At 39.4% G+C, this 26,781-nt stretch overlaps 1 long non-coding RNA gene and 1 pseudogene across 1 annotated transcript; one reads left to right on the forward strand and one right to left on the reverse strand.

The window, feature by feature from the left end:
- The first annotated feature begins 984 nt into the window (after nucleotides 1–984).
- On the forward strand, nucleotides 985–7,019 carry LOC138753459 (kelch-like protein 20; annotated as a pseudogene).
- A 1,421-nt stretch (nucleotides 7,020–8,440) lies between these two features.
- LOC138736411 (uncharacterized) lies at nucleotides 8,441–26,575 on the reverse strand. The gene is made up of 3 exons (XR_011340273.1): nucleotides 26,516–26,575; nucleotides 25,646–25,739; nucleotides 8,441–8,763 (listed from the first exon to the last, which is right to left on the reverse strand). It is a non-coding gene; the product is annotated as an uncharacterized lncRNA (long non-coding RNA).
- Between the last annotated feature and the right edge of the window lie 206 nt (nucleotides 26,576–26,781).

Here is a 26,781-nt window from a genome sequence, read left to right on the forward strand (position 1 = left end):
AAAAGAAAAACAGATTTAATATTTTAAATTAAAATCTTTCTTTTTTCCCCACAGATGTTGCCTGACTTACTGAGAGAGTGTTTTTAGCACTTTCTTTAATTCTATTAGAAAGCTGAAGTTTTGTAAGTCTCCAATCTTAGTAGTATTTCTACGTCTGTAGAGATGTGCTGCTCGAATAGGAGTTCATGTGCTTTTTAAAAAATCATTGAACCTTCAAATCTGCCTGTTTGTTTAAAGGGTATTCTAAAAGTTTTTTTAGATTTAAGTCTAATCTGATTTTTAGTTGCGTTTTGATCTATGGATCATTGTAACTTTTTATAATTCTTTATGAAATTTTTTTGGCATATACTCTGATGTTCTAAAGATTGCTGCATTTAACAGAAATGTATTGAACTCTGAGTGCGGGTGACACAGGTTGGAATAATCGCAATTTAATTATGGAATGTTAAATAATAACAAAAAGTGTAAACACAAGAACCAATACTGGAACTAGTAACATTAACTATTTATACATGCTTTTGGAATGGAGCACACTGGTGTAGCAAGTAGACTGTTACATAATTTCTCCAGTAACTTGGGCTAAATCTTGGCTTCAAGTCTGTCAGTGTTAAGTTTTCCCATTTTTCCTTTGATTGCATGGGTGTGTTTCTTACCCCACCCCTATAGAGATGCACACATGCTGTGGTTGTGGTTTTCTCCCAAATCCGAAAGACTCACAGGTTAGTAGGTTCATTGGCTATGAGAAAATTTCCCCTAGTATTTAGATGAATGGTAAAATGTTAGGAGAATAAAATGGGATTGGTGTTGGACTTGTATGACAAAAGGCCTGATTTCTTGTTCTATGACATTTACTTAGCAAATTAGAAATGTAAAAATTGAAGATGGCATCAAACATTTGGAAGTGTGTTATTGTGGTGTGCCACATGACATGAAAATACTAAAGCAAAATAATAATCTTGCAGAATGGATGTCTTTTTTTTAATCATGTCTCCAGTGGTGACAGGAATGGATGTGACTAGCCGATGCACAGCTGGTGATCCAAACAGCCTTCCTGAAGGTCTACCTCAACTTGCACTACATCTCTGACAAACACCCATGTCTTACTCTGGATGCCATTAACCAAGTGAGGAAAAATCAGGGTCTGTGTGATGTCATGCTCATTGTTGGCTTGAAGAAAATCTATGCCCATCAGGGGTGCTTGTGGCTTGCAGCTCGTACTTTCATGCCATGTTCACCAGCAAACTTGTGGAAAGTAGGCAGACGGAAGTTATCATTCGAGACATCGATGAATATGCCGTGGAATTTCTCATTGAATTTATGTACACATCACAGATTATTGTGGATGAGAGCAATGTCCAGATTTTGCTGCTGGCTGCTTGCTTATTGCAGCTGAATGAAATTCAAGAAGCCGGTTGTGAGCTTTTGAAGTGGCAGTTTGATCCATCCAAGTGTTTAGGAATTCGAGCAATTGCTGACACCATGCTTGCAGGGAATTGCCACGGGTGGCAGATAAGTTTACACAATGCAACTTTCAAGAGGTGAGAAATTTCATTTTTTTCCCCCATGATGAAGAATCTGTAAAGTCAAAACTGCAATATATTTAAAAAAACAAATGGAATTTGGGTTGGGTGTCTTGTGACTGCTAAACAATCCCTTTCCTGTAGCAATGTGGGTGTCACAATAATTGTACCACTTCTCAGAAACAAGAACATATGTGACATATCAGAGAATATAAATGGGCCGTTATCTCATTCATGCTGAACAAATTGAACCAATTTAAGAGTTAGCCTTTCTGTTCTTGTCCTATTTACGCCTTCACAATCAGATCGTCTGTTGTCCAACTCAAAAGCCATACCTCTGCTCTCTTGGAGCTAACCATCTATGATACTTGAATAAAAAAGGAGGGGAGGGAATGAAATAATTATTTGTCATCTCAATCTGTACACATAAGGTTGGCACTGAGAATAATATTGGACCCGAAACATTCACTCTTTTACCACTGATGAATATTTTTGGCTTTTCTGTTTTTATTCTGGGCAATTAAATTGCTGTGTTAGACTAACAGTTGGAGTCTGATTTTTTTTTTAAATTTTTTATTTTTCACACCATAAATCACATTAGCCATGATATACACTATTTCTTTTTCACACATATACAGTGACTTTTTCTCCCCCCCCCCTCCCTCCTCCCAAGCCACCCCCCCACCCCCCCCCCTCATCCATTTTAGGTATACAATCTAGGTTGCATTAAGCCAGTCGACAATGTTGTCATTCAACAAAAATACACCAGAAATTCTACTGAGTCCATTCTTTTCTTTCCTTCTCCTTCCATCAACTTAGGTAATGTTTGTCCCCGGTAGGTTTTCGCTATTGTATTTAATGTAAGGCTCCCATACTTGTTTGAATATTTCAATATTATTTCTTAACCTATATGTTATTTTTTCTAATGGAATCCATTTATTCATTTAAATTTAGTATTTTCTTCCTTTTAATTTGGTTATGTATTCCATTAATATTTAAAGTCATATAGTTCAGCGTAGCCCTTTTATATTTTGTTTATCTTCTCTTTCCGTTTTTCCATCATTACCTTTCCTCCTTTTCCATTTCTGTTTTCTTATTTTCAACTCTTTATAAGACAACATTCCTACAACATCCAACATTTTCCTTATTCTCCTATTTCTATCTTATTTATCCCCAATCTCCCCTTCCCCTCCTGAGTTGTCCTTTATCCCTTGTCGGACAACCACATCTCCCCTCTCCATTTGGATTTGCGAATCCACTCGCAAGCGTCAACTGATTTTGCAGTGACCGCTATTTCCCCCCACCCTGCCCCCCCCAGAAAAGATTTCACTTTTCATATGTCACAAAGGTCACTCTTTTAATTCCCTCCTTATTCTCTCTATTCCATTACCTTCCCTTATTAATTCTTGTCTATACTATCTATATTTTCCTCTAAGTACAGATACATTCACGTATGCACATTGTCTCTATTCACTCTTATACCTCTTTACCCGCATACATATCAATCGTGATCATTTTTACTCTCATTACCCGTCTTCATCCCTCAGTCTATTTTTGTCTTTACCCACATACATATCAATCGTGATCATTTTAACTCTCATTACCCGTCTTCCTCCCTCAGTCTATTTTTGTAATTGTTCTGCAAATTTTCGTGCTTCTTCTGGATCCGAGAATAGTCTGTTTTGTTGTCCTGGAATAAATATTTTCAATACCGCTGGATGCTTTAGTATAAATTTATACCCTTTCTTCCATAAAATCGCCTTTGCTGTATTGAACTCTTTTCTCTTCTTTAGGAGTTCAAAACTTATATCTGGATAAATGAAGATTTTTTGCCCTTTATACTTCAGTGGTTTGTTGCCCTCTCTTACTTTTTCCATTGTCTTCTCCAGTACCTTTTCTCTTGTAGTATATCTTAGGAATTTTACTACAATAGATCTTGGTTTTTGTTGTGGTTGTGGTTTAGAGGCCAATACTCTATGTGCCCTTTCTATTTCCATTTCTTGCTGTAGTTCTGGACATCCTAGGGTCTTAGGGATCCAATCTTTTATAAACTCCCTCATATTCTTGCCTTCTTCATCTTCCTTAAGGCCCACTATCTTTATGTTATTTCTTCTGTTATAATTTTCCATTGTATCTATTTTTTGAGCTAGTAGTTCTTGTGTCTCTTTAGTTTTTTTATTAGATTCCTCCAATTTCTTTTTTAAGTCTTCTACCTCCATTTCTGCGGCTACTGCCCGCTCTTCCATCTTGTCCATTTTCTTTCCCATTTCTGTTAAGGTCATATCTATTTTATTCATTTTCTCTTCTGTGTTGTTTATTCTTCTTCTTAAATCATTAAATTCCTGTGTTTGCCATTCTTTTAATGACTCCATGTATTCTTTAATAAGAGAAAGTAAATCCTTTATCTTGCCTTTCCCTTCTTCTTCTATTTCACTGTACTCTTCCTCTTCCTCCTCTTCTTCCTCTGGGTTGGCCATCTGTTGTTTCTTTGTTGCCCTTTCCTTCTCTTCTTTCTTGTTTCTATTGTCTTTTGTGATCTCTTCTTGCTGCAGGTGTTCTGCAGCTGTCGTTGCCGGCTGTGGAGATCGACTCCCCAGCTGGTCCCCCCTCCCGTCGGTGTGTTTTTTTTCATGCGCATCGCGCACTTTTACTCGGCTCAGCGAGCCATTTTTGTAGTCCATTATTTACCGACCTAAGGGAGCGGGTTTCTCTCTCCGCAGCGGGCCTCTTCGGACAGGTAAGGCCTTCACCTTTTTCCTCCTTTGTCTTCTCTTCCTCTCTTCTTACCGTTGCTTTCGATTTTTCTTTTTTTGTCGCCATCTTCTTTCCACCTTTATACTCACTTTTCTGTAACTTTTATTTCTGTGCCTTTGTGTTTTCCTTTGTTTTTCCCGACTTTTCTGGAGAGGGCTGGAGTTCACCGTCCGGCCACTACTCCATCACGTGACTCCCCCAGTTGGAGTCTGATTGAGGACATGTTTAATTGGAGATTTGGAAGATGGAGCACGGGGTCGTCTCAACGTGACTGGCACTGCTACCGGTTGTTTGGTCCTGAGATTGGATACTGCAAAGTGAACTGAGTTCTTTGCACAGTTTGTAGTGCACTTTCAAAATTACTAATGTTAGTTTTGAAGTTATATAGGCACCTTAATTTGACAATCATATTTAGTTAAATCCTTGTCAAGTACAGGAAGAGATTTAGCTGGTTAAGATTAATGTATATAGATTTTAATTTGTAATTCACATTTCTGTGTGGCCCTCATCTAGTCTTGGATTGTGCTCTGATCTAATGTCTCCTAAAGATAATGATAGGAAGTTAGAGTAGTTAAGGTGTAGCGTAAACATTTGGGCAAGGCTTGGCTGATAGTATCACATGAATTGCTCAATGCTTTGTTGCTGAATGCAGGTTTTTCCTTTGCAACAGCAACCTTTCCTGAAGGCTGCCTCTTGCTTCCCTTACGGAAAAGGATGCCAATACATGGATTACAAAGGAAAATGTTGATGCGGTGTAGTAACATTTTGTTATTATGAAACTTTTTTTAAACTTCAATAAAATGCACATTTTGTGTTGGTATTGAATTTACTCCTTATTGCTCCAATAGCAATTTTCATTTGCTTTGCATATTCTCAATGAAGTATACCTTGCAGAATGAATTTGTTGGACACTTGGGGTATTTATGAGATGCTTTAATTTCAGCTTCATGAGCAACAGTACATTTTATAAAGTATACAAGATAAACATTCATTTAGCTATAAAGGAGCACAGTAAAATGCATGTTTCACATGCAAAGGTGTGTAGGCAGCAATAATTTCAATTTGGTATATTTTGCCATGTTGTTTATTAGGTTCCAGTATAAAGAGGCAAAGATATTGGAATGGAAATAATTCTTAGACTGCAAAGATTGCAAAGCAGAAGTATGCAATGCTGATAATCAAGAACTCACCATAAGTTTATTTCTTTGATCAATATTTGACACAGTCCTCTTTTCTTGCTTAATGGCCCTTGTGTAGATTCCAGCCTAACAAACTCAAAGGTTCTCTTCTAAGCTCACTTGATGACTCTGTTCATTTTTGCTTTATTTACTTTTTTGTTTACGTGGGGAACCAGATGTGTCTTTTCTCAGAGAATGCTTTTGTCAGTTCCCACAAGTTCTCTGTTCAAGTTTAACTGTGGTTGTAAATTGGATTTTAGTTCAAACTTTTTGCATTTTCTTAACCCTTTTTCCACAGGTAATGGAGAGTGAGGAATTCATGCTTCTGCCGGAAAACTAGATGAAGGAAATAATTTGCAGTGATGAATTGAATGTGCGACGTGAGGAGCAGGTGTACTGTGCTGTTGTATCATGGGTCAAATATAACATTCAAGAAAGAAGAGGATAACTTGCTCAGGTGTCAAGAATGGTGAAAGCTGGATTTGGTAGGAAAATATTGGTTTGAATTCATCTCATTTTGATTGTGCCTGCAATTATCTTGGGATGTCCAAACTTTGTGTCATCCAAAGAACTACGTTTAAAGGGCAATTGTAACATGGAAAATGGGCAACTAATTCACAGACAGCTGTTTCCCATGGACGGTGATGTAGTAATGGCCAAAGGTTGGATGGGTTTGACTAAAAAATAAATTTTAACTTGTGACTGTAGGAACTTCCATTGAAGTACCATTTGTGACTTGTAACCCAACAAGTTATAAGTTAATAAAATTAACTATTGCAGTAGGGAATTCTGATAAATCAGCATACTATTCACAAAATGGTCACATTGGAAGTTAATGCTAATCAAAAGTTCAAGTGATGTAGATTTTGTCATGTACACATTAATTTAACATAACCACCTCCGTTTACTGCTTCAGATTTGGAATCTAGTTGGTAGTTGGAGATGGGAAATTTCAAAAATATGAAAAGGACCTAGGTGAGATAAAGAAAGAAATTTCAAGCAATATTGTAAAAATCCTAGAATGATATGAAGTATCTGGTCTCAGTAACAGACTGGATTGTTCTAATTTGGGGAAGGAAATCTGCCATTCATGTCTTGTTTGGCATGTATGTGACTGCAGACCCTTCAAAGCGGTAGCCTCCTCAATGCCATCCAATTGTGGTATAACTGTAAATGCTGACAATACCAGTTATGTCCACATCCTATTTAAATTACAGCAATTTGAGGGATAGGATGGAAAAATGGAAAAGAACTTTCCATTGCTTAATACTGACATCATTTTGACTTTAGCCAAAGATTTTTTTTAAGTTAAAAGCTTCATTGCTACTTTTTGTATTCTTGTGAAGTGTTCATCTAGCAATATGTGCTGCTATTAAGTTTTAGTGCATTTATGATTTATAGTTTTTCCTCTTTTTACCCTCTTTCTCCCCCCCCCCCCCACCCGCCCCCACCACCAATCCCATCCCAGGTCTTGCAATATGTTCGACTGCCGTTGCTGAGTCCCAAATACTTGGTTGGCACAGTTGGAACAGACTCTTTGATCAAAAGTGATGAAATGTGCAGGTAATTTCCATTGTGTACTGAACCAGGGTTTTAAATGCGAGCTTTGTCAACTTTCTCATTCTCTCTTGAGGACTACATTCTTGATGAATTGCAGTCCTGTGGAATTTGCAGTGCGTATCTGTAGGTTCTTGGACCAAAGGTAAGACCATGGAAGAGAAGTGGCCAAATTGTGGCTCGCAAGCCACATGTGGCTCTTTGACAAACAATGTATGGCTTGCTGCAATACGAATATGCTATTGTATAGGATAATCTGTGAAACTTAAAATTTTCACCTTAAAATCAGTGTTGTCCTATGCAAAGGGCCTAAAATTCTTACATTGAGGACAAGGTCGCAACACAGCCGCCATCTTCCTGCTGGCTCCAATGCAATCTCACGCACGCCCCATTCGCTATTTGTGAAGCCTCAGCACTCCTCTGTGGGGTCTATCCACCCGGTCTGACAGCTGTTGGCTCTATACAGTCTTTAAATGGCCTGTTAGAGGAGCCATCAGTGGTTTATTTTAAAATAACAAATAAAATTTAAATTTTTAAATGATAATTTATTATTAATTTATTGTGATTTGCTCTTAACAGCAACCACTGGTCAATGGTAAGTGCCAGATTTGGAGAGTTCATCTTATTCAAAGGATATTGCTCAAAACCAACATTTTAGGTGGAAATTCTGGGTTGTCCTATACAGAGACTTCCTATACAATGAGATTTACGGTATGTTGGCTGAGCCATGAAATGTATGAGCCGTTGCTCACAATGGTAGCTTTAATAGGTGTGGCTTGTGATCTGTTATGAGCCTAAAAGACCCCAAAACCCAGCAGCAATAGATATTCACCAAGACAAATGGTTACTTAAACAAAAGTTGCTTTTAATTATCTTTAAACATGAAAAGAGAATCACATTTTAACTTGTCACTATTAACTGACCTAACTTAACCCCTTCTAATTCTAAGCGCATGTGTATGTAATGTGTGTGTAAGTTTAGAAAAGTTCTTTGATTCACAGTCCAATCTCACTTCTCATTCCTCCATGTTTACTGGTTGCAGGCAATTTTTATACTGTGTACAGAATTTAACATTTATGAAGTTCACCAGGCTTTGGTGCTTGAAAGGTAAATCGGAAGGTTCTTGTTGGTTTTCAGAGAGAGGTTTGTTGTTTGCTGAACACCCACAACTGATTCCTTGTAACTAGCCACTTCATTGTCTTGCCGAAGAAACTTGCCCCATCAGGGTTTTCCAGATGATAACTGTCATGATAATGAATATGTATGAGATGTACCGGAAGTCACGTGGTATGAGAGAGATATAAGAACACAAGCAGGAGAACAAAGGAAACGGGAAAAAAAAGACAACGGAGAAGTTTACCTGATAAAACTTGTGTTTAATGTTTTATTAACTTCACATTTCGGGCCACAAATGTGACATTGGCGACGAGGATGAAAGGAGCTTGAAGAAAATTAAAGACTAAACAAGATTACAGAGAATTACAGACAACTTCAAGGTGATAAGAATTTTCTCTTTGACTCAGTACTTTTGGGGCTGGAATATTTCCTCATGGCTGGTGCAGACGGTGACTTTCTAACACATAGTGGAATTGCTCATTTTGACCCGACGGGTGATGCAAGCACTGTAAGTGTGAAGTGGAAGGCATGGCTGGAAGAATTTGAATCCTACGCCGACAGTCGTGGCCTATTTCTAGATACCGGTACAGTTGAACAAAAAGCGCAGAGGAGGGCGTTACTTCTTTCCACGGCTGGACCTGCAGTTCGGGAAACATTTAAGACACTTTTGAATACTGGAAGAAAGGATGAGTACCGGAAAGCGGTAGATGCATTAAATGCACACTATGTAGTTGTCACATTTGTGGCCCGAAATGTGAAGTTAATAAAACATTAAACACAAGTTTATCAGGTAAACTTCTCCGTTGTCTTTATTTTCCCGTTTCCTTTGTTCTCCTGCTTGTGTTCTTATCTCTTTCTCATACCACGTGACTTCCGGTACATCTCATACATATTCATTATCATGACATTCCTCCTTAAATCAGAAATAAACTTTACCTTCACTTACCAATATCCCTCGGAAACTTACAAACATCGTAACTAATGGTAATGCTATAACTCAACTACATAAAATTTACTTCCTACAGCATTCATACATGCACTTTATGATATAAGATTAAATACTGTCCCAAAGTTCTTATTAAAACTATAGCACAAAGTCTTCGTATCGTTTGGGCGCTTTCCGGTTTCGTTTTGGCCTTCCTGCGATATTGTCGTCGCTTCTCGGTTGTTCACTCTCGGCGTCGGAAATACTGCTCGCCACGGCTTCGGGTGTTTCTGGCGCTCTAGTCACTTCATCAGGAGTGCTGGTAACTGCCTCTGGAACATCATCAGGTTTCTCAATTTCAGCATCTCATATTGGCCTTTCAACCTCTTCGCTCGATATATCTCTGGACTGGTACCTTTTTACACTTGATACATTTCTCTTATACAGGACTCCAGTCGGAGACTTGACTGTCACCATGGTTGCATGAGGCGTTGCTCGATAGACAGCCACATAAGATAGCAATGCTTCTCGCCAATTTTGTCCTTCAGCGTGTGCAATCCTCAATCGTTTTTCAATGGACTGATTTTGTCTCTCTACTTCTCCATTGGCTTGCAGCCATTTCGGAGTTACTTTATGATGGTGGATACCTGTGGTCCTCATGTATTCTGCAAATGTCTCTGAAATGAATTGTCAGAGTATAATGTAACAGGTAATCCATATCTTGCGAATATCTCTGCTAACGCTTGTATTGTTTTTTCAGTGGTTGTGGACTTCAACACCACGTACTCATAGTATCTGCTGTAGTAATCTATCACTACCATAATTGATTCACCCGTCGGTAAAGGGTCCAAGAAAATCAACAGCTACGTCGATCCATGGTCCTGTCGGAAGTTGCGTACTCCGGATCGGTTCTGGCGGATCACTCCTACTTGTGATTTGACATCCGTGACAAGTTTTAACAAATTTCTCTGCGTCCTTATCACAACCTGGCCACCATACCTTGGTTCTGAGGTTTTGCTTGGTACCAACAATACCTAGGTGTCCTTCATGCGCTAAGGATATGATCTTCGGTCTCAATCTTTGCGGTATCACCAATCTGCAACCTCTTAATACACACTGTCCGATGCAACAAAGTTCGTCTCTAATGGGAATGTAAGCCTTGTGAGTGCACTTGTCCCATTGTCCACTCTGTATGCATTCTCTTACTTCCCTGAGTTCTGGATCACGTTCGGATTCTCTCTCGACTTCCTTCGTACTCAAGCTTTCGGTGTCGCCTGAATAGCTACGAAGCGTACAAAGCTCTCTGTTTCTGTTCCCAATTCTGACTTGGATTGTGGACCTCCATCCTTCACCAATCTTGACAGCGGATCTGCAATGTTTGCTTTCCCTGCAATGTGGATTACTTTATATTTGTAGGGTTGTAGTCTGAGTACCCATCTCTCTATTCTGGCACATGGTTTGGATCTAGGTGCATAGATCACCTCTAATGGCTTATGATCTGTGATGAGTTCAAATTCAATGCCGTATAAATATGCATGGAACCTCTCACAGGCCCATACAAGTCCGAGTGCTTCTTTCTCTGTCTGAGAGTATCTTCTTTCCACATCTGATAACGATCTGCTGGCATAGGCAATGATTCTTGGTCCTCCATCATGCATCTGGACCAACACGGCTCCTAAACCAACTGGGCTGGCATCCGCTATGACTTTGGTTGATGCCGCCGGATCGTAATATCCAAGAGTTTTTGCATCTGCCACTGTAGCGAAATTAGGAATGAACTTTGTTCCAACTCACTCCCTCTTTCCAGTAGACGTCTTCTGAGTTTATCTGATCTGCAGTGCTGTACGACTTGATCCAATAATTGGTTGTCCAAATCAGCTGGCATGTAATTGCATCCAACAGCTAGCTGGCGTAGTCTCGTCACGTACTGAGCAATTGTCTGGCCATCTTCTTGTCTCGTTCTCCGAAACAGAAAGGACTAAACCCTGCAGAGGCCAAGGTGAAAGCTATTGAAGAGGCACGTGCACCTCAGAATGCAACAGAGGTGAGGAGTTTCCTGGGATTGGTCAATTTTTGTGCAAAGTTCATTCCTAATTTCGCTACAGTGGCAGAACCACTAAGGAAACTAACCAGGAAAGGTGTACCATTTCATTTTGGATCTGAGCAGAAGAAAGCGTTCACAGCGCTGAAGCAAAGCCTGACAGATGCAAAAACTCTTGGATATTACGATCCGGCGGCATCAACCAAAGTCATAGCGGATGCCAGCCCAGTTGGTTTAGGATCCGTGTTGGTCCAGATGCATGATGGAGGACCAAGAATCATTGCCTATGCCAGCAGATCGTTATCAGATGTGGAAAGAAGATACTCTCAGACAGAGAAAGAAGCACTCGGACTTGTATGGGCCTGTGAGAGGTTCCATGCATATTTATACGGCATTGAATTTGAACTCATCACAGATCATAAGCCATTAGAGGTGATCTATGCACCTAGATCCAAACCATGTGCCAGAATAGAGAGATGGGTCTTCTTCTTTGGCTTGGCTTCGCGGACGAAGATTTATGGAGGGGGTAAAAAGTCCACGTCAGCTGCAGGCTCGTTTGTGGCTGACAAGTCCGATGCGGGACAGGCAGACACGATTGCAGCGGTTGCAGGGGAAAATTGGTTGGTTGGGGTTGGGTGTTGGGTTTTTCCTCCTTTGCCTTTTGTCAGTGAGGTAGGCTCTGTGGTCTTCTTCAAAGGAGGTTGCTGCCCGCCAAACTGTGAGGCGCCAAGATGCACGGTTTGAGGCGATATCAGCCCACTGGCGGTGGTCAATGTGGCAGGCACCAAGAGATTTCTTTAGGCAGTCCTTGTACCTTTTCTTTGGTGCACCTCTGTCACGGTGGCCAGTGGAGAGCTCGCCATATAACACGATCTTGCGAAGGCGATGGTCCTCCATTCTGGAGACGTGACCCATCCAGCGCAGCTGGATCTTCAGCAGCGTGGACTCGATGCTGTTGACCTCTGCCATCTCGAGTACTTCGACGTTAGGGATGTAAGCGCTCCAATGGATGTTGAGGATGGAGCGGAGACAACGCTGGTGGAAGCGTTCTAGGAGCCGTAGGTGGTGCCGGTAGAGGACCCATGATTCGGAGCCGAACAGGAGTGTGGGTATGACAACGGCTCTGTATACGCTTATCTTTGTGAGGTTTTTCAGTTGGTTGTTTTTCCAGACTCTTTTGTGTAGTCTTCCAAAGGCGCTATTTGCCTTGGCGAGTCTGTTGTCTATCTCATTGTCGATCCTTGCATCTGATGAAATGGTGCAGCCGAGATAGGTAAACTGGTTGACCGTTTTGAGTTTTGTGTGCCCGATGGAGATGTGGGGGGGCTGGTAGTCATGGTGGGGAGCTGGCTGATGGAGGACCTCAGTTTTCTTCAGGCTGACTTCCAGGCCAAACATTTTGGCAGTTTCCGCAAAGCAGGACGTCAAGCGCTGAAGAGCTGGCTCTGAATGGGCAACTAAAGCGGCATCGTCTGCAAAGAGTAGTTCACGGACAAGTTTCTCTTGTGTCTTGGTGTGAGCTTGCAGGCGCCTCAGATTGAAGAGACTGCCATCCGTGCGGTACCGGATGTAAACAGCGTCTTCATTGTTGGGGTCTTTCATGGATGGGTACTCAGGCTACAACCCTACAAATATAAAGTAATCCACATTGCAGGGAAAACAAACATTGCAGATCCGCTGTCCAGATTGGTGAAGGATGGTGGTCCACAATCCAAGTCAGAATTGGGAACAGAAACAGAGAGCTTTGTACGCTTCGTAGCTATTCAGGCGACACCGAAAGCTGTGACTACGAAGGAGGTCGAGAGAGAATCCGAATGTGATCCAGAACTCATGGAAGTAAGAGAATGCATACAGAGTGGACAATGGGACAGTGTACTCACAAGGCTTACATTCCCATTAGAGACGAACTTTGTTGCATCGGACAGTGTGTATTAAGAGGTTGCAGATTGGTCATACCGCAAAGATTGAGACCGAAGATCGTATCCTTAGCGCATGAAGGACACCTAGGTATTGTTGGTACCAAGCAAAACCTCAGGACCAAGGTATGGTGGCCAAGTTGTGATAAGGACGCAGAGAAATTTGTTAAAACTTGTCACGGATGTCAAATCACAAGTAGGAGTGATCCGCCAGAACCGATCCGGAGTACGCAACTTCCGACTGGACCATGGATCGACGTAGCTGTTGATTTTCTTGGACCTTTACCAACGGGTGAATCAATTATGGTAGTGATAGATTACTACAGCAGATACTATGAGTGCATGGTGTTGAAGTCCACAACCACTGAAAAAACAATACAAGCGTTAGCAGAGATATTCGCAAGATATGGATTACCTGTTACATTATACTCTGACAATGGTCCACAATTCATTTCAGAGACATTTGCGGAATACATGAGGACCACAGGTATCCACCATCATAAAGTAACTCCGAAATGGCCGCAAGCCAACGGAGAAGTAGAGGGACAAAATCAGTCCATTGAAAAACGATTGAGGATTGCACACGCAGAAGGACAAAATTGGCGAGAAGCATTGCTATCTTATGTGGCTGTCTATCGAGCAACGCCTCATGCAACCACTGGAAAAAGTCCTGCAGAAGCATTTTTTGGGAGAAAAATCTGCACCAAAATGCCAGAAAGAAAGGAAATCCGAGACGACCAGGAGATGAGGGACCACGATGCTGAAAAGAAAGGGGCAGCAAAGCTGTACACAGATTCGAAACGTGGAGCCAAGTACTCAGACATCATGCCAGGAGATAATGTTCTAGTGAGGCATGAAACTGGTGGTAAGCTAGACACACCTTATTACCATCAACTCTATACTGTCGTATCCAGAAGTGGCAGTATGGTGACAGTCAAGTCTCCGACTGGAGTCCTGTATAAGAGAAATGTATCAGGTGTAAAAAGGTACCAGTCCAGAGATACATCGAGCGAAGAGGTTGAAAGGCCAATACGAGATGCTGAAACTGAGAAACCTGATGATGTTCCAGAGGCAGTTACCAGCACTCCTGATGAAGTGACTAGAGCGCCAGAAACACCCGGAACCGTGGCGAACAGTATTTCCGACGCCGAGAGTGAACAACCGAGAAGTGACGACAATATCGCAGGCAGGCCGAAACGAAACCGGAAAGTGCCCAAATGATACGAAGACTTTGTGCTATAGTTTTAATAAGAACTTTGGGACAGTATTTTAATCTTATATCATAAAGTGCATGTATGAGTGCTGTAGGAAGTAAACTTTATGTAGTTGAGTTATAGTATTACCATTAGTTATGATGTTTGTAAGTTTCCGAGGGATATTGGTAAGTGAAGGTAAAGTTTATTTCTGATTAAAGGAGGGATGTCATGATAATGAATATGTATGAGATGTACCGGAAGTCACGTGGTATGAGAGAGAGATAAGAACACAAGCAGGAGAACAAAGGAAATGGGAAAATAAAGACAACGGAGAAGTTTACCTGATAAAACTTGTGTTTAATGTTTTATTAACTTCACATTTCGGGCCACAAATGTGACAATAACCTCTTTCTTTCAGGTCACCACAGAGTTCCTTTTTTGTTTCACTTATTTCAAGTGAAACATTAGGCAGCCAGTCCTCTCTTCTTGCATGAAGGGCTTTGACCAGGCTGAACTAAGCAGTCACAACCCATCTTCAAAATGGGTTTTTCCACAAGCTTGCCAGCTTGTCCTGTTCCAGTCCCAGCTACTGCTGCTGACTGTCAAACTGCAGAACTGAATTCTCTCTCGCATGTGCTCTCTCGCTCTCTCTCACAGAGCCTGCTTTACTCTCTCTGCTTGCAAAACCACATGACCCTCTTAGAACAGCAAGTTCCACTCCAGACGATCTGCGGCTCAGACAAGTTCTTTCATCTGTTGCCTTTTTGTAAATAACAATCCATTAGTGACGTCTCTTGGGTACTCGCCAAAGCTTTTGCAAAGGCTCTTGGTGCTGGAATGTCTAGCGTGAGCAGAGTTCCAGTATTTTAATTAAGATCTGTTTTAAAGTGTTTGTATGTTACCTACACTAAAAAACATGCCCCAATTTATCTCCCAAAAACATATCTATATACAATACAAACGCAACATGTTCTGTCATAGATTGCATGATTGTTGCATCTCTCAGACATCTGAAGTTTATTGTATGTGGCTCTTGCACTAAGCAAGTTTGGCCACCCCTGCCTTAGAACTTGATACTATTATCTTGCAGTTGTAGAAAGAATGATTGGTTAGACATCATTTTAGGAACCTCGGTCAACTTTTCCTCCCTCTCGTGATCACTGGAGCATTAATAAGTAAAAATTCTGACAAAGGTGGTATGATGTGGTTGTTACTATTGACATTCATTTTAACATCAATGGCAAGTGTTTTGGAATCCAATTGAGAAGGGTCTTTGTAGGATTAAGTTATAATGATTTTTTAAAAGTTTTTTTTTCAAGTTTTAGTCTATATTAGACTTGACCAAAGAAGTGCCTGGTGCCTTTGGTGGCTAATTCATACCATAAAGGATAGCGTTTGAAAAGTAGTTTATGCTAAATACTTGAATCAAGTCATCTCAAAGGGAAAGGATTTATCAGTGGAAATAAAATAGCTGAAGCATTTCAACTGTCTAGTCAAATCAAGTTTATTGTCATCTGATTGTATAAGTACAAACTGACAATACAGTGTTCTCCAATCCTCGGCACAAAGCATGCAGACACACAACCAGACCTACAATACATATGCAGAACAATTATTTCATCTATACAAATAAATAAATATTGTTTCATGAAAATGGAGTCTTGGATGGTTAGTGTGAGCAGTTCATTTGGTCATTCACCATTCTCACTGCCCTTGGGAAGAAGCTGTTCCTCAGCCTGGTGGGGCTTCCTCTGATCCTCCTGCATCTCTTTCCCAACAGGAGCAGCTGAAAGAATCTGTGTGCAGGATGAAAGGGGTCCTCAATTATTTAGCGTGGCCTTTTCTGACAACGATCCTGATAGATCACATCAATGTTGGGGGTGGGGGGGGGGCAGCGGAGAAGGTGTGAGAGACTCCAGTGATCCTCTCTACCACTTATGATCCTGTGGATTGGTCTCTGATCCACTACACTGTGATGCAGCCAGCCAGGATGCTCTCGGTAATGATTTTAATGTAACCATTCATTTGTTAGAGAACACATCATTGTTCCTGGCATATAACTTGATTAATTCTCTTAAAATGGCTCATATTTCAGCAACCAATCTAATTTGAAGCTCATGACCTGAGTTAAAATGGAATTTGACAAGGCTGCAGAAATGCTTCTTTGCTACTTTTAAGGATTTTAATTAAAAAAATTAATTGCTCAACACCAGCTACCTGGAATTATCCAAGTTTTTTTTTAAAAAAGATTCTCCTTTTTATTTCTGATTGACCATACATTGGATTGGCTTGGGCAGTGATTTAAAGCTGTTATTTGTGCATGGTGTAGCAACTGCTCTTTACAGGTGTCGTGCCTTTTTCTTGCCACTTGCTCACTTTACAAGCCTATAAAGTGCATTCCAACTTTTTAATTGGATAGTATGGCTGAGAATTCTCAGCACAGACAAAAGAAACATTCTGACATACCTTTCTATTCCTTGCTTCTGCTTATAAGGCTAGTTTTCTCCCTCAGTGTTCTTGTATTGATCATTTCAGTATTTGTGATAGTATGTTCTAATTCTGAGATGCGTAAAGACTGCAGATGCTGGAATCTTGAGAAGACTTTGAGCTGTAGGAGGAACTTTGATCAGGCAGCATCAATGTTTTGATCCTTTATGGAAACTAAAGTGAAAAAGGGGGTGATAATAAATACGTTGGAAAATAGCTGGTGAGGGCCAAGAGGCATTGGGGGTGGGGGGGAAGGTAGGAGAGACAACGGGAGGGGTGGAATTGGAGAGAAAAGTAGGACAGAAGTAGGTAATGAAAAGAACAGTGGAACCAGAAAAGATGGGGTTTTTTAATTTTTTTAAATTAATGTTTAAGGCCATCCAGGAAGATTATGATGTAGCAAGTTTGGATTTGGCTCCAACTGTCAATGGGATGAGGCTGAGAACAGACATCAGAGTAGGAATGATGAGTAGAATTGAACTGGTTGGCTACAGGACAGAGCATTGGTGTTTGGTAAAGAGGTCAGCTAATATGTGTTTGTTCTCACTGATGTGGAGGAGGTCACACCAAGCAATATACAGTATTGGGTTTCTGAGAACTCTTGAGTTCCCCATTGAACTTATTGGTAACTATTCCTGTATGTATGACCCCTTGTGCTCCTGAAAGATTTTAGGTGTGATGCTGATTGAATGTTTCCAGCATTTTCATTCTTCATTATGTGAGTAACCGTCTGATTGTGTTGACTTAACTATACAATTACAATGTGTACCTTCAGGTTAGCGTGCAGGGAGAAAGGAACGATGCTAAAAGACAAACCAGTTTGTGTTATTCCGTTACACCCACAAATACTTAAAGCGGCCATTATGCAGTCTGATCTGCTGCGTCGTACATGCAACAATGGCTAACAGGGTGCTTGAGACTTGACATTATTTTGATGTGTGCCTGAACTGATTTATCAAATTGTGATGTTTCGTGTCTGTTTCTTGCACCGAGTCAATCCTTTACATTTGAGCACTCATTTTTTAAAAGTTCGTTCTACAGAATGTAAAATTAATTTTAAGAGAAAATGAGTATAGCATTATTTAATGATGTTTCCATAATGACAAAATACTGATGTTACAAAGAGAAAATTAATTCTTTCCAGAGTTCATTTAATAATACTCAATAATACTCAGCCTGCATATTATGAAAACATTGTTCAGCTGGAACTTGACCTTGGATGATCTCTATTCTTACATTGTGTGTTTTTATTTGTCATAGTGAACTGGTATTTCATAGAGCAGGCACATGCCAGGAAAGTTACAGTCTCAGAGGCAGGGTTTATCCAGATCTAGCCTGTAAAGTGATAATTAGATTTCTTTTTTTTTTAAACTTTATTTAAGATTTTATAACATGAATAACATATAGAATTACATTAAAAAAAATTAAGAACAAAATAATAAAATTACAATACAGTATCAGTAATCTAAATAAACTATACCCTCCCGAATAATTATTACACATTAATAACCCAACTCAAATTAGTCCAACCCCCCCTTTCCCCCCAAAAAATAAAGAGTGAAGAATTAATAAAGTTAATAATATATGTGAGAAAAAAACCCACTAACAAAAAAAAACAAAAACATAACCGATTAAAATGCTAACAAAAAGAAAAGTAATTAATACTAAGATATCAGATTTAAAAAACATATTTAAATCAAACTTAAATGCATATATTTTACAAACAGAGTTAAGATGAAACATCTATTTAACTCAAATTTAATATAAAAAATTAGTAAAGTTAATAACATTGTCTATCAAAAATTCTTAAACAATAATCAATTCTTTAAAAAAAATTGTAGCATGAGAAAAAAAGATGAAAAAAAATCTTTCTCTATAGAAATAAACCTTCACCAAATATCAACTAACTTCACATCTATCATCATATTAGTCACATAAACCACCATCTTAAAACAAAATTCAAACCTCATTAAACATTATACAATTCAATTTTAGTACTCTTCCACCATTTTTCCCTTTTACTCTTGAATAATTATCCAATAAAAGCTCCAATACCACATTTAAATATCCCCAATCATTACGTTAAAATTCAAATATCCAAATAATAAAAACACATCTACAACGAAATCTATATCTTCAACAAATGGAGCATAAACCACAAACAAAATTCAAGCCTCATTAAGAATTATACAATTCAATTTATAACTTTCACCATTATTCCCTTCGTTCTATAACTAAAATAGCAAAATAATATACACCAGAATTACCACTCCTTTCACCTTAAAGTTAAAGAAAAAATATAAAAAAAAACTTATCCATCCCATTCACATTTAAATTTCAAATATTCCTTATCTACTGAATAAACTTTTCAAAAAAAAAACCACTTCAATTTTTAGTTTTTTAAACAATCAAATACTTTCTTATGCTTTTTTTTATAAACACAAAAAAAACCCCTTCACTCTTTAATCTAATAATACAAAAAAAAGGGAAAAAAAAAACAGGTAAGAGGTTAAAAATACCTCCTCCCGTCTAAACCGCGCAATGCGGTAACTCCCAAAAAAAAATGGGTGTGAGGTAACTCACACGTAGCAGATGACTTTCAGGAAATAGTGCCCATCCAGTTCTCTCCCCCAACTCTCACTTCATCTTAAACTAACATCATCATTATTTAATATTCCTTTTTTTTAAAAAAAAACATTAGAAAAAAAAAAGAACAACTCTTCTTTTAATCAGCTCCAACTGCCGAGTCACCATTACAACCATTCCTTCTTGGAGCACGGCTCTTTTCTTCCATCTCTTGTCTCCTTAGAGATTGCGGCGGACTACGTCTCTGTTGAAACTGAGTAATTGGCAGCTCTTGAGCAAATGCTATAGCTTCCTTTGGAGAATCAAAGAACTTTGGTTGGTAACCATCTTGAAAAACCTTCAAAACAGCTGGATATCTAAAGGTTGCCTTATAACCTTTCTTCCACAACAACTCTTTAGCAGAGTTGAATTCCCGTCGTTGGAACATAACTTCTTGACTCAAATCCACATAGAAGAAAACTCGATTATTTTGAATCATCAAGGATGATTTTCTCTATTGTGCATTTCTAATAGCCACTCGTAAAATTATTTCTCTATCATAATAATTCAAGCAACGAACCAAAACAGGTCTTGGACTTTGACCTGAAATAGGTCTTCTACGCAAGGCTCTGTGAGCACGTTCCAGTATTGTACCTTCCGGGAAATGTTCTTGACCCAGCACCTGCGGAATCCATTCAGTAAAAAATTTTCTTGGGTCTGGTCCCTCCATTCCTTCCGGCAAACCAATAATCTTTATATTGTTCCGTCTGGATTGGTTTTCCAAATAATCAATCTTTTTCACCAAATTTTTATTTTGAGTTTGTAAGTCTTCGACCATTTTGGTCACATCTGAAACTTGATCTCGTATTTTGTCTATATCTTCTTCACACAAATTAAATTTGATAATTAGATTTCTGATACAAGTACAGATGTTGAATGATGTCAGCTAACTCTGAGGTATGTACTTTCCTTGAATGGACTATCAGCTCTCAGTGGAAAAACATTAAATAATACTTTTGTTTTGCCAGATAGTCTGAAATCATCCACATAAGCTTTGTAGAAATGGGGGGAAATACCTACATTTATATATTACCTAGCAATTTCCTGTTGTCCTATCAAGAGAGGCAAGACAGCTGGGTCTTTATTCCTATGAATTTAGAACAATGTGCTCAACAGGTAACCTTATTCAAACATGTAATATGTAATCCTAAAATGCTTAACTGGGTAGTATTGAGATGTTTTCACTAGTGGGAGAGTCTCAAACAAAATAAGGAGACTTGTTTACAATTTAGGTGTATAGAATTTCTTCTCACAAAGGATAATTAATTGCTGTAATTCACCTCTCCCAAGGGTGGTGAAGGGTAGATTATTGGATATTTTTAAGGTGGAGATGGATAAATATGTGAGAAATTGAGGGTTAAGGGGGAACTGGCACAGAAGAGGATTTGAGACCAGCCTGGGTTGACCATGATCAAATAGAATTGTGGGACAGGCTTGAGCGGCATACTCTGCTCCATTTTCTTTGTTTTGAGATTCAAAGCATTTTAATTACATTTTATGTTTGACCATTTCAGTGGAATGTTCCATTTGGAATTGTTGTCAGTGCAGTTTTTGTCAGATAAATTTATTAAACTTTTAAAACACTTGATCATAAGAGCCATCCAATGATATTAGTGTGTGTGTACAAGATTATTTGCTGAAGAATTTTCTTAATTCTCTATGTTGGCTGCTATTTGATGCTTTTTATAAAACTGATTCTGGTTTCATGCTACATGGAAGATTGTTGCTAGAACTATAATTTGGGTTTTAAATTACAAATTAATTGCATTAAGATGAACATTTTTCCTCGTATTCAATATTTGTTTCAATCAATACCATGTTTTCTTACAAAGAACTTTTTCAGGACTTAAATAAAGTCACTAGGGAATTTTTATGGAAAGGTAAATTACCACGGGTAGCATCAAGTAAACTTACTTGGAAGTATGCATTAGGTGGGTTACAATTACCTCATTTTCAGAACTATTATGAAGCAGCCCAGTTCAAATTCATTAGTGGTTTGATCGGCCTCCAAGTTGGGCTAAAGTTGAGATGGCTTGTATTTCTGAAATTGCAGTGCATCAATTTATATTTCGGTGGAATGTAAATTTGTTACGGGAGTATAATATGCCGATATTAAAACATTTATTGGTGTTATGGACAAAAAAAAATACTATAGGATCAAGAGGTAAATTGTCCATTTTAATGCCATTATATAATAATCAGCTTATTTCTTTTTCAATATTTAATAGTCATTTAAAGAGTTGGGATTCTAAGGGTATAAAAACATTACAGGATTGCTTTGTAGAAAGACCATTTCTTTCTTTTAATCAATTGAAAGAACACTTTGATATTGCTGAAAATTCTCTATTATCAACTTCGATCTTTGGTGAAAGTTATGTATGGTAGAGAGATGATTTTACCTGTATTGTCGGAATTTGAGTCTTTGATTTCTTCTATACCAAAGAAGGGCTATATTTCTGTTATGTATCAAGTGTTACAAGATAATATGGATTAGCCGGAATGGGAGAAATCTAAGTTTAAATAACTTTTGTTTTTCCTGAAGAATATTGGGCGGATACGTGTCATGATAGTGTTAATAAATTGATGAATGCGCGGTATGGAATGGTTAATTATAATTTTTTTACATCAGTTATATTTAACTCCTGAGAAATTGAAAAAATATGGTTTTAGTAATTCGGATTCCTGTTTTCGATGCAGTATGTGTGTGGGAATTTTTTTACATGCTGTTTGGTCCTGTATGTATGTGCAACCATTTTGGGAAGAAGTCAAATTAATTTTGGAAAAACTGTATAATTTAAAGTTACCGTTAGATCCATCCATTTTTTAACTGGGTTATATGATTCCTTTAAGGGGATTAAGATTGGATAAATTTCAAATTGCATTTGTATATCTTGCATTGTCTGTAGCTCAAAAATGTGTAGCAACTACTTGGAAAGATAATGTGGTGATTAATATAATGCGATGGCATAACAAATTGAAAGCTTGTATTGTTACGGAAAAAATTACATATGTTTTGCATGATAATTACTTTTTTTTGTTAACAAGTGGCTACCATATATATGCATTTAGATGTATTTTGAACTAGTATACTGTTAGTTTTTGTTCATATCTTTTTAGCTCTCCTTAAGAGAGCTGGCTGATGGGAGGCAAGGGTGGGTGGCGATTTAATTTGATTTTATTTTAAAACATTTTTTTAATTATGTCTTTATTATTAATAATTTTTTTATTTTGTTTTTTATATATATATACATATAAATATGTTGTTATTGACTGTACTTTGTATTATTGTTCATGGTTTTTCAAATAAATAAAGTTTTATTCAAAAAAAACTTTGATTTTCCAAAGAATCAATTTTTTGCATAAACAAATTCTTTTGCATATCCCACCCAGATAATAATTCTTCCACTTGATCCATTCTATCTTCCACATTCTTGCATCTTTCCTGTACTTCATCCACTGCAATTAGACATTTATTAAGATCTTCTTTCATTGCTGCAATTTCTCCACACACATCTGATATTTTACTTTTTACATCCACAAGTTGTTCATCAACATTATGAAAACCAGTGGTTATATAAGTCGTAATATTTTCATCCTGTTTTGTTAACTCCTCAAATATTTACAACCACATCAGGTCCAGGTGAAGCATTATAAGTAGGTAAAGTAACAGATTTAAAAGGAGAAGTCATTTTTGTAGTTCTGGGCCTACCTTCCATTGCTTCAGTTGCCATCAATAACAGCTCTTGATCTTCTTCATCCAGGTATTCAATTTGTTCTTCTTCCTCATCTTCAGGTACCAAAATGTCCTCTCTAGTCGCCGTGCTGCGCGTTTGAACCCTATCCAACGTCAGCCCAACTTCATCAGCTCAACGTGGAGCAGGTCCCCCTGCAGCATGAAATCGATCCAGGATTCACGGAAACGCGACGTTGGGCGCATGCTCATTGGGCCCGTTGCGTAGTAGCAGGCACTCGCAGGCATGTCGGCAGGCATTGAAGCGCTACTTACAGTGCTATCTTGCCCGTTGCCTTGCGCGACCCCGTTCAACTCACCACTCCCCCCGGCCATGCTGACGGCGCTGCTTCCACGAGCATCCTGGCTGGCGTCAATGCCATCTTTGATCGGCCGAATCACCAGAGATGTCTATCTTCATTCAAGTTGATCCAGGGACATCCTCTGTGACTTAGGTTCCATACTTAATTGATCCTGGTGCTTCTTCTGCTCAGTAGGCTTAGATTTTTCACTTTTTCCAACAACTTTAATAACTAATTTTTTCTGCTTCTGACCTTTTCCCTTCTTCATTTCTTGCAGCCCCAACATTTAATAATACATCTAATTAACTTTTAAATAGTTTATATAACTCTGGTATTAATCAGTCCTTCCAGGGAGAGGCAGAACCCACGTCTTGGTTCTATGCCATCTTGCCATCCCCCCCTCCCGATCCTCTGATCTCTGAGGTAGAGTAGGCCTTTCTGTGTGCCAACCACCAAGGCCACTATCGGTGGCCGGCCTGCCTGTTTCCCATCGCCGTGTTGGTTTTGGCAGTGGGGTACAAGCATGGGGGTGGGGGGTGCACCGCTGAGCATTCCTGCCCCATCGACGGTGGTAGAAACAATCATTGCTGTTCTTCTCTGTGCATCCTTCGTTTTGTTGTTGGGCTGAGGCTATCGCTGGTGTTTCTGAAGGGCTGGGTGGGGTGGTGGTGCCGATTGCATAGACGGGTTGCATGTGGAGGGAGCTCTGCTGTGATGTGTGGAACAACCTGTCTGCCTCCTTGGCTACAAGGTGCGGGGTGCTGAAATCCATGTCCGAAACTATTGAGGATATGTGTGCTGGTATTTTTGAGAGGAAGAGAGCCCCAGCAGAAAATAGTCTGTGAAATCCATGTCCGAAACTATTGAGGATATGTGTGCTGGTATTTTTGAGAGGAAGAGAGCCCCAGCAGAAAACAGTCTGTGTGCCTGTCTGTTAGGGCCACCATCTTGTGCATTAGCTCGGAGGGGTTTCTGTCACCCAGGCCCTGCATGTTTAGGATTCTCATGGCGCGCTCATGCCAGCTGAGCTCAAGGGCGTTGAGGAAGAAATGTTGGAACTGCTCGTACTTCCGCTCCATCGGTGGATTTTATATGAAGGAGCTTATTTTGGCACCTGTGGCAGCGTCCAGGGCACTTGTAGAGTTTGCAGAGAGATATTTGTTGTTCCAGGATGTCCACAACTGAGGTACCACCATTAGTCACTTCAATGTCTCGCTGATGAAACTTGCGCCATCAGGGTTCTCCAGATGATAATCTCTTTCTTTCAGACTACCACAAAGTTCTTTTCTGTTCCACTTATTCAAAGAGAAACATCAGACAGATAGCACTTCCAGCCATCCACTGCTCTGGAGCTTTAAAAACCAGCTTTTCCTGGCTTGCACTATTCAGCTGCTTTCAGTGTCACACACACTAGCTGAGAGAGCTTATCTTCTCTCCCTCTCTCTCTCACCAACTCCCAACTGCCAGAAAGCCCATGTGACTCCCTCACTTGCAAAAAAAACCCCACCTTCTTCAGCAAACAACAAGAGATATCCTTCTACTCCCACCTATTGTCTTAGATAAACAAAACCCAGGAGTGACCTTTCTGTGAGCACACTGTCGGTACTTTTAAACAGCCAGTTTGTCTACTCCAAACGATGGTCTATTAATTTCATGACATCATTTTAATTAGCACCTATTTGTGAAATGTGCATAGCTTTCTCCATAGTTTTTGCAATGTTCCTGGATATGAATTCTTCAGTATTTCAAATAAGATCTGTTTTAAAATGTGTGTATGTATGTAACCCACTGCTCTTACCAAATTCCTCCCAATATTTATCCATTACATTGTTTTGTCTTTTAGCCTTACTTGGTCACCAGTGTGGAGTTTTGGTAGGCTTTTTGTTCCTCTGTCAAAGTAATACTTTTGCTTTTCTTTCTGTTTTTTTTTGAACTTCCTCACTTTCTCCCCCTCTTTTGTTTTTAGGAGGTTCTCCTGAATGGGTAGGTTTGATTTTAGCCTATGTCCCATAAGGAGTTGTGCTGGTGAATTACCAAACTCGAGCAGCATTGTGTGGTATACTAGCATGCTCTGGTAGAAGTCCATTCAACTGCCTTTTGCCTTGTTCATCATTCTTTTCACTGTCGGTACTGATCTTTCCACTAGACCATTAGACTGTGGAAAAGGAGGACTTGACGTGAAGTTTACAAAGCCCCACTCTTTGGCAAACTGTCAGAACTTTAAATTGCAAAACTGGGGTCCATTGTCTGTGAAGACCTCGCTTGCCATGTCATGTCTGGAGAATGTGACTTTCATACCTGTTATTACAGCATCTGCAGTAGTTTCTTCTTGTCTTCCCGTCACGTTCCAGAAGTCATCGGTACAGCTTTTTCTTTTTTTTTTGGATTCATCCTGAGAGTAAGGTAGGAGGGTTTAAATATACTTTAAGATTGTTTTTAAACTTTAAACAGTGCTTATTTAAAACTTTTAAAATTAATTTCCCAAGGGAGTCAGGACCCTGCATGTCGATCCAACGGTATCACATAACATTCCCCCACCCCCACCCTCAATGTTTCCAATTTAATGTTGATTTGAAGCTGTAACAGGCAGTCCCCAGGTTAAATATGAGTTCTGTTACCTAGGTCTGCCTTTAAGCCTAGGAACCAGTACATTTAGTCCTTATTTGGCATCAGTCAAATGTTTATTTTAGTATATATAATATATATTTTACCTTTTATATGCATACAGAACACTTACCAATACACTAAAACATCTTAAACATAAATAATACAGGTCATAATAATACTTTTAATCGCACTTTAAGGCCGAGTGGTGCCCATTTTGCTATTTTACCCAGGCCTCGTGCGGTGTAGGCTGACAGTACTTGTTGATCATGCATGCTGCTGCTGCTTCTTCTCCCCCCTCCCTCCCTCTCCGCCGGCCTACTCCTCCCCTCGCCCACCCACTCCTTTGCCCAGGCTGAGCATGACATTGCCTGACAGCGGCATTGCAATGGCACTCCACTGGTTCATCTTCCCTCCCTGAGATCGGCATGGGGTCTGGTGGCGAGCTGTGGGAGAGATGCAGGGCAGCAGGACCAGTGCGGGAACAGTTGGTGACACAGTACTAGTACAATTTAACAATTCTTGGTCATTGATATTAGAATTGTGATTCAACCACGGTCAAACCTGAAATTGAGGCCATATTTCTTCTGGTCGGCTTGTCGGTTTATAACTATGGGTTGTTCATAAGTCAGATATTTTTAACCTGGGCACTGCCTGTACTGTTAAGCTGTGAGCTGCACAAAACTCTCAAAGGTAAGATAATGGCTTTGACCTCATGGTTAAGTCAAGTTCATTATCATCTGATTGCACAAGTACAACCCTGGTGAAACAGCGTTCTCCAGTCCTGTGCAAAAGATGCAGACACCTAGCCAGACAACACACAATACACA

The sequence above is a fragment of the Narcine bancroftii genome, chromosome 1, assembly GCF_036971445.1.
Source record: "Narcine bancroftii isolate sNarBan1 chromosome 1, sNarBan1.hap1, whole genome shotgun sequence".
Classification (NCBI taxonomy): Eukaryota; Metazoa; Chordata; class Chondrichthyes; order Torpediniformes; family Narcinidae; genus Narcine; species Narcine bancroftii.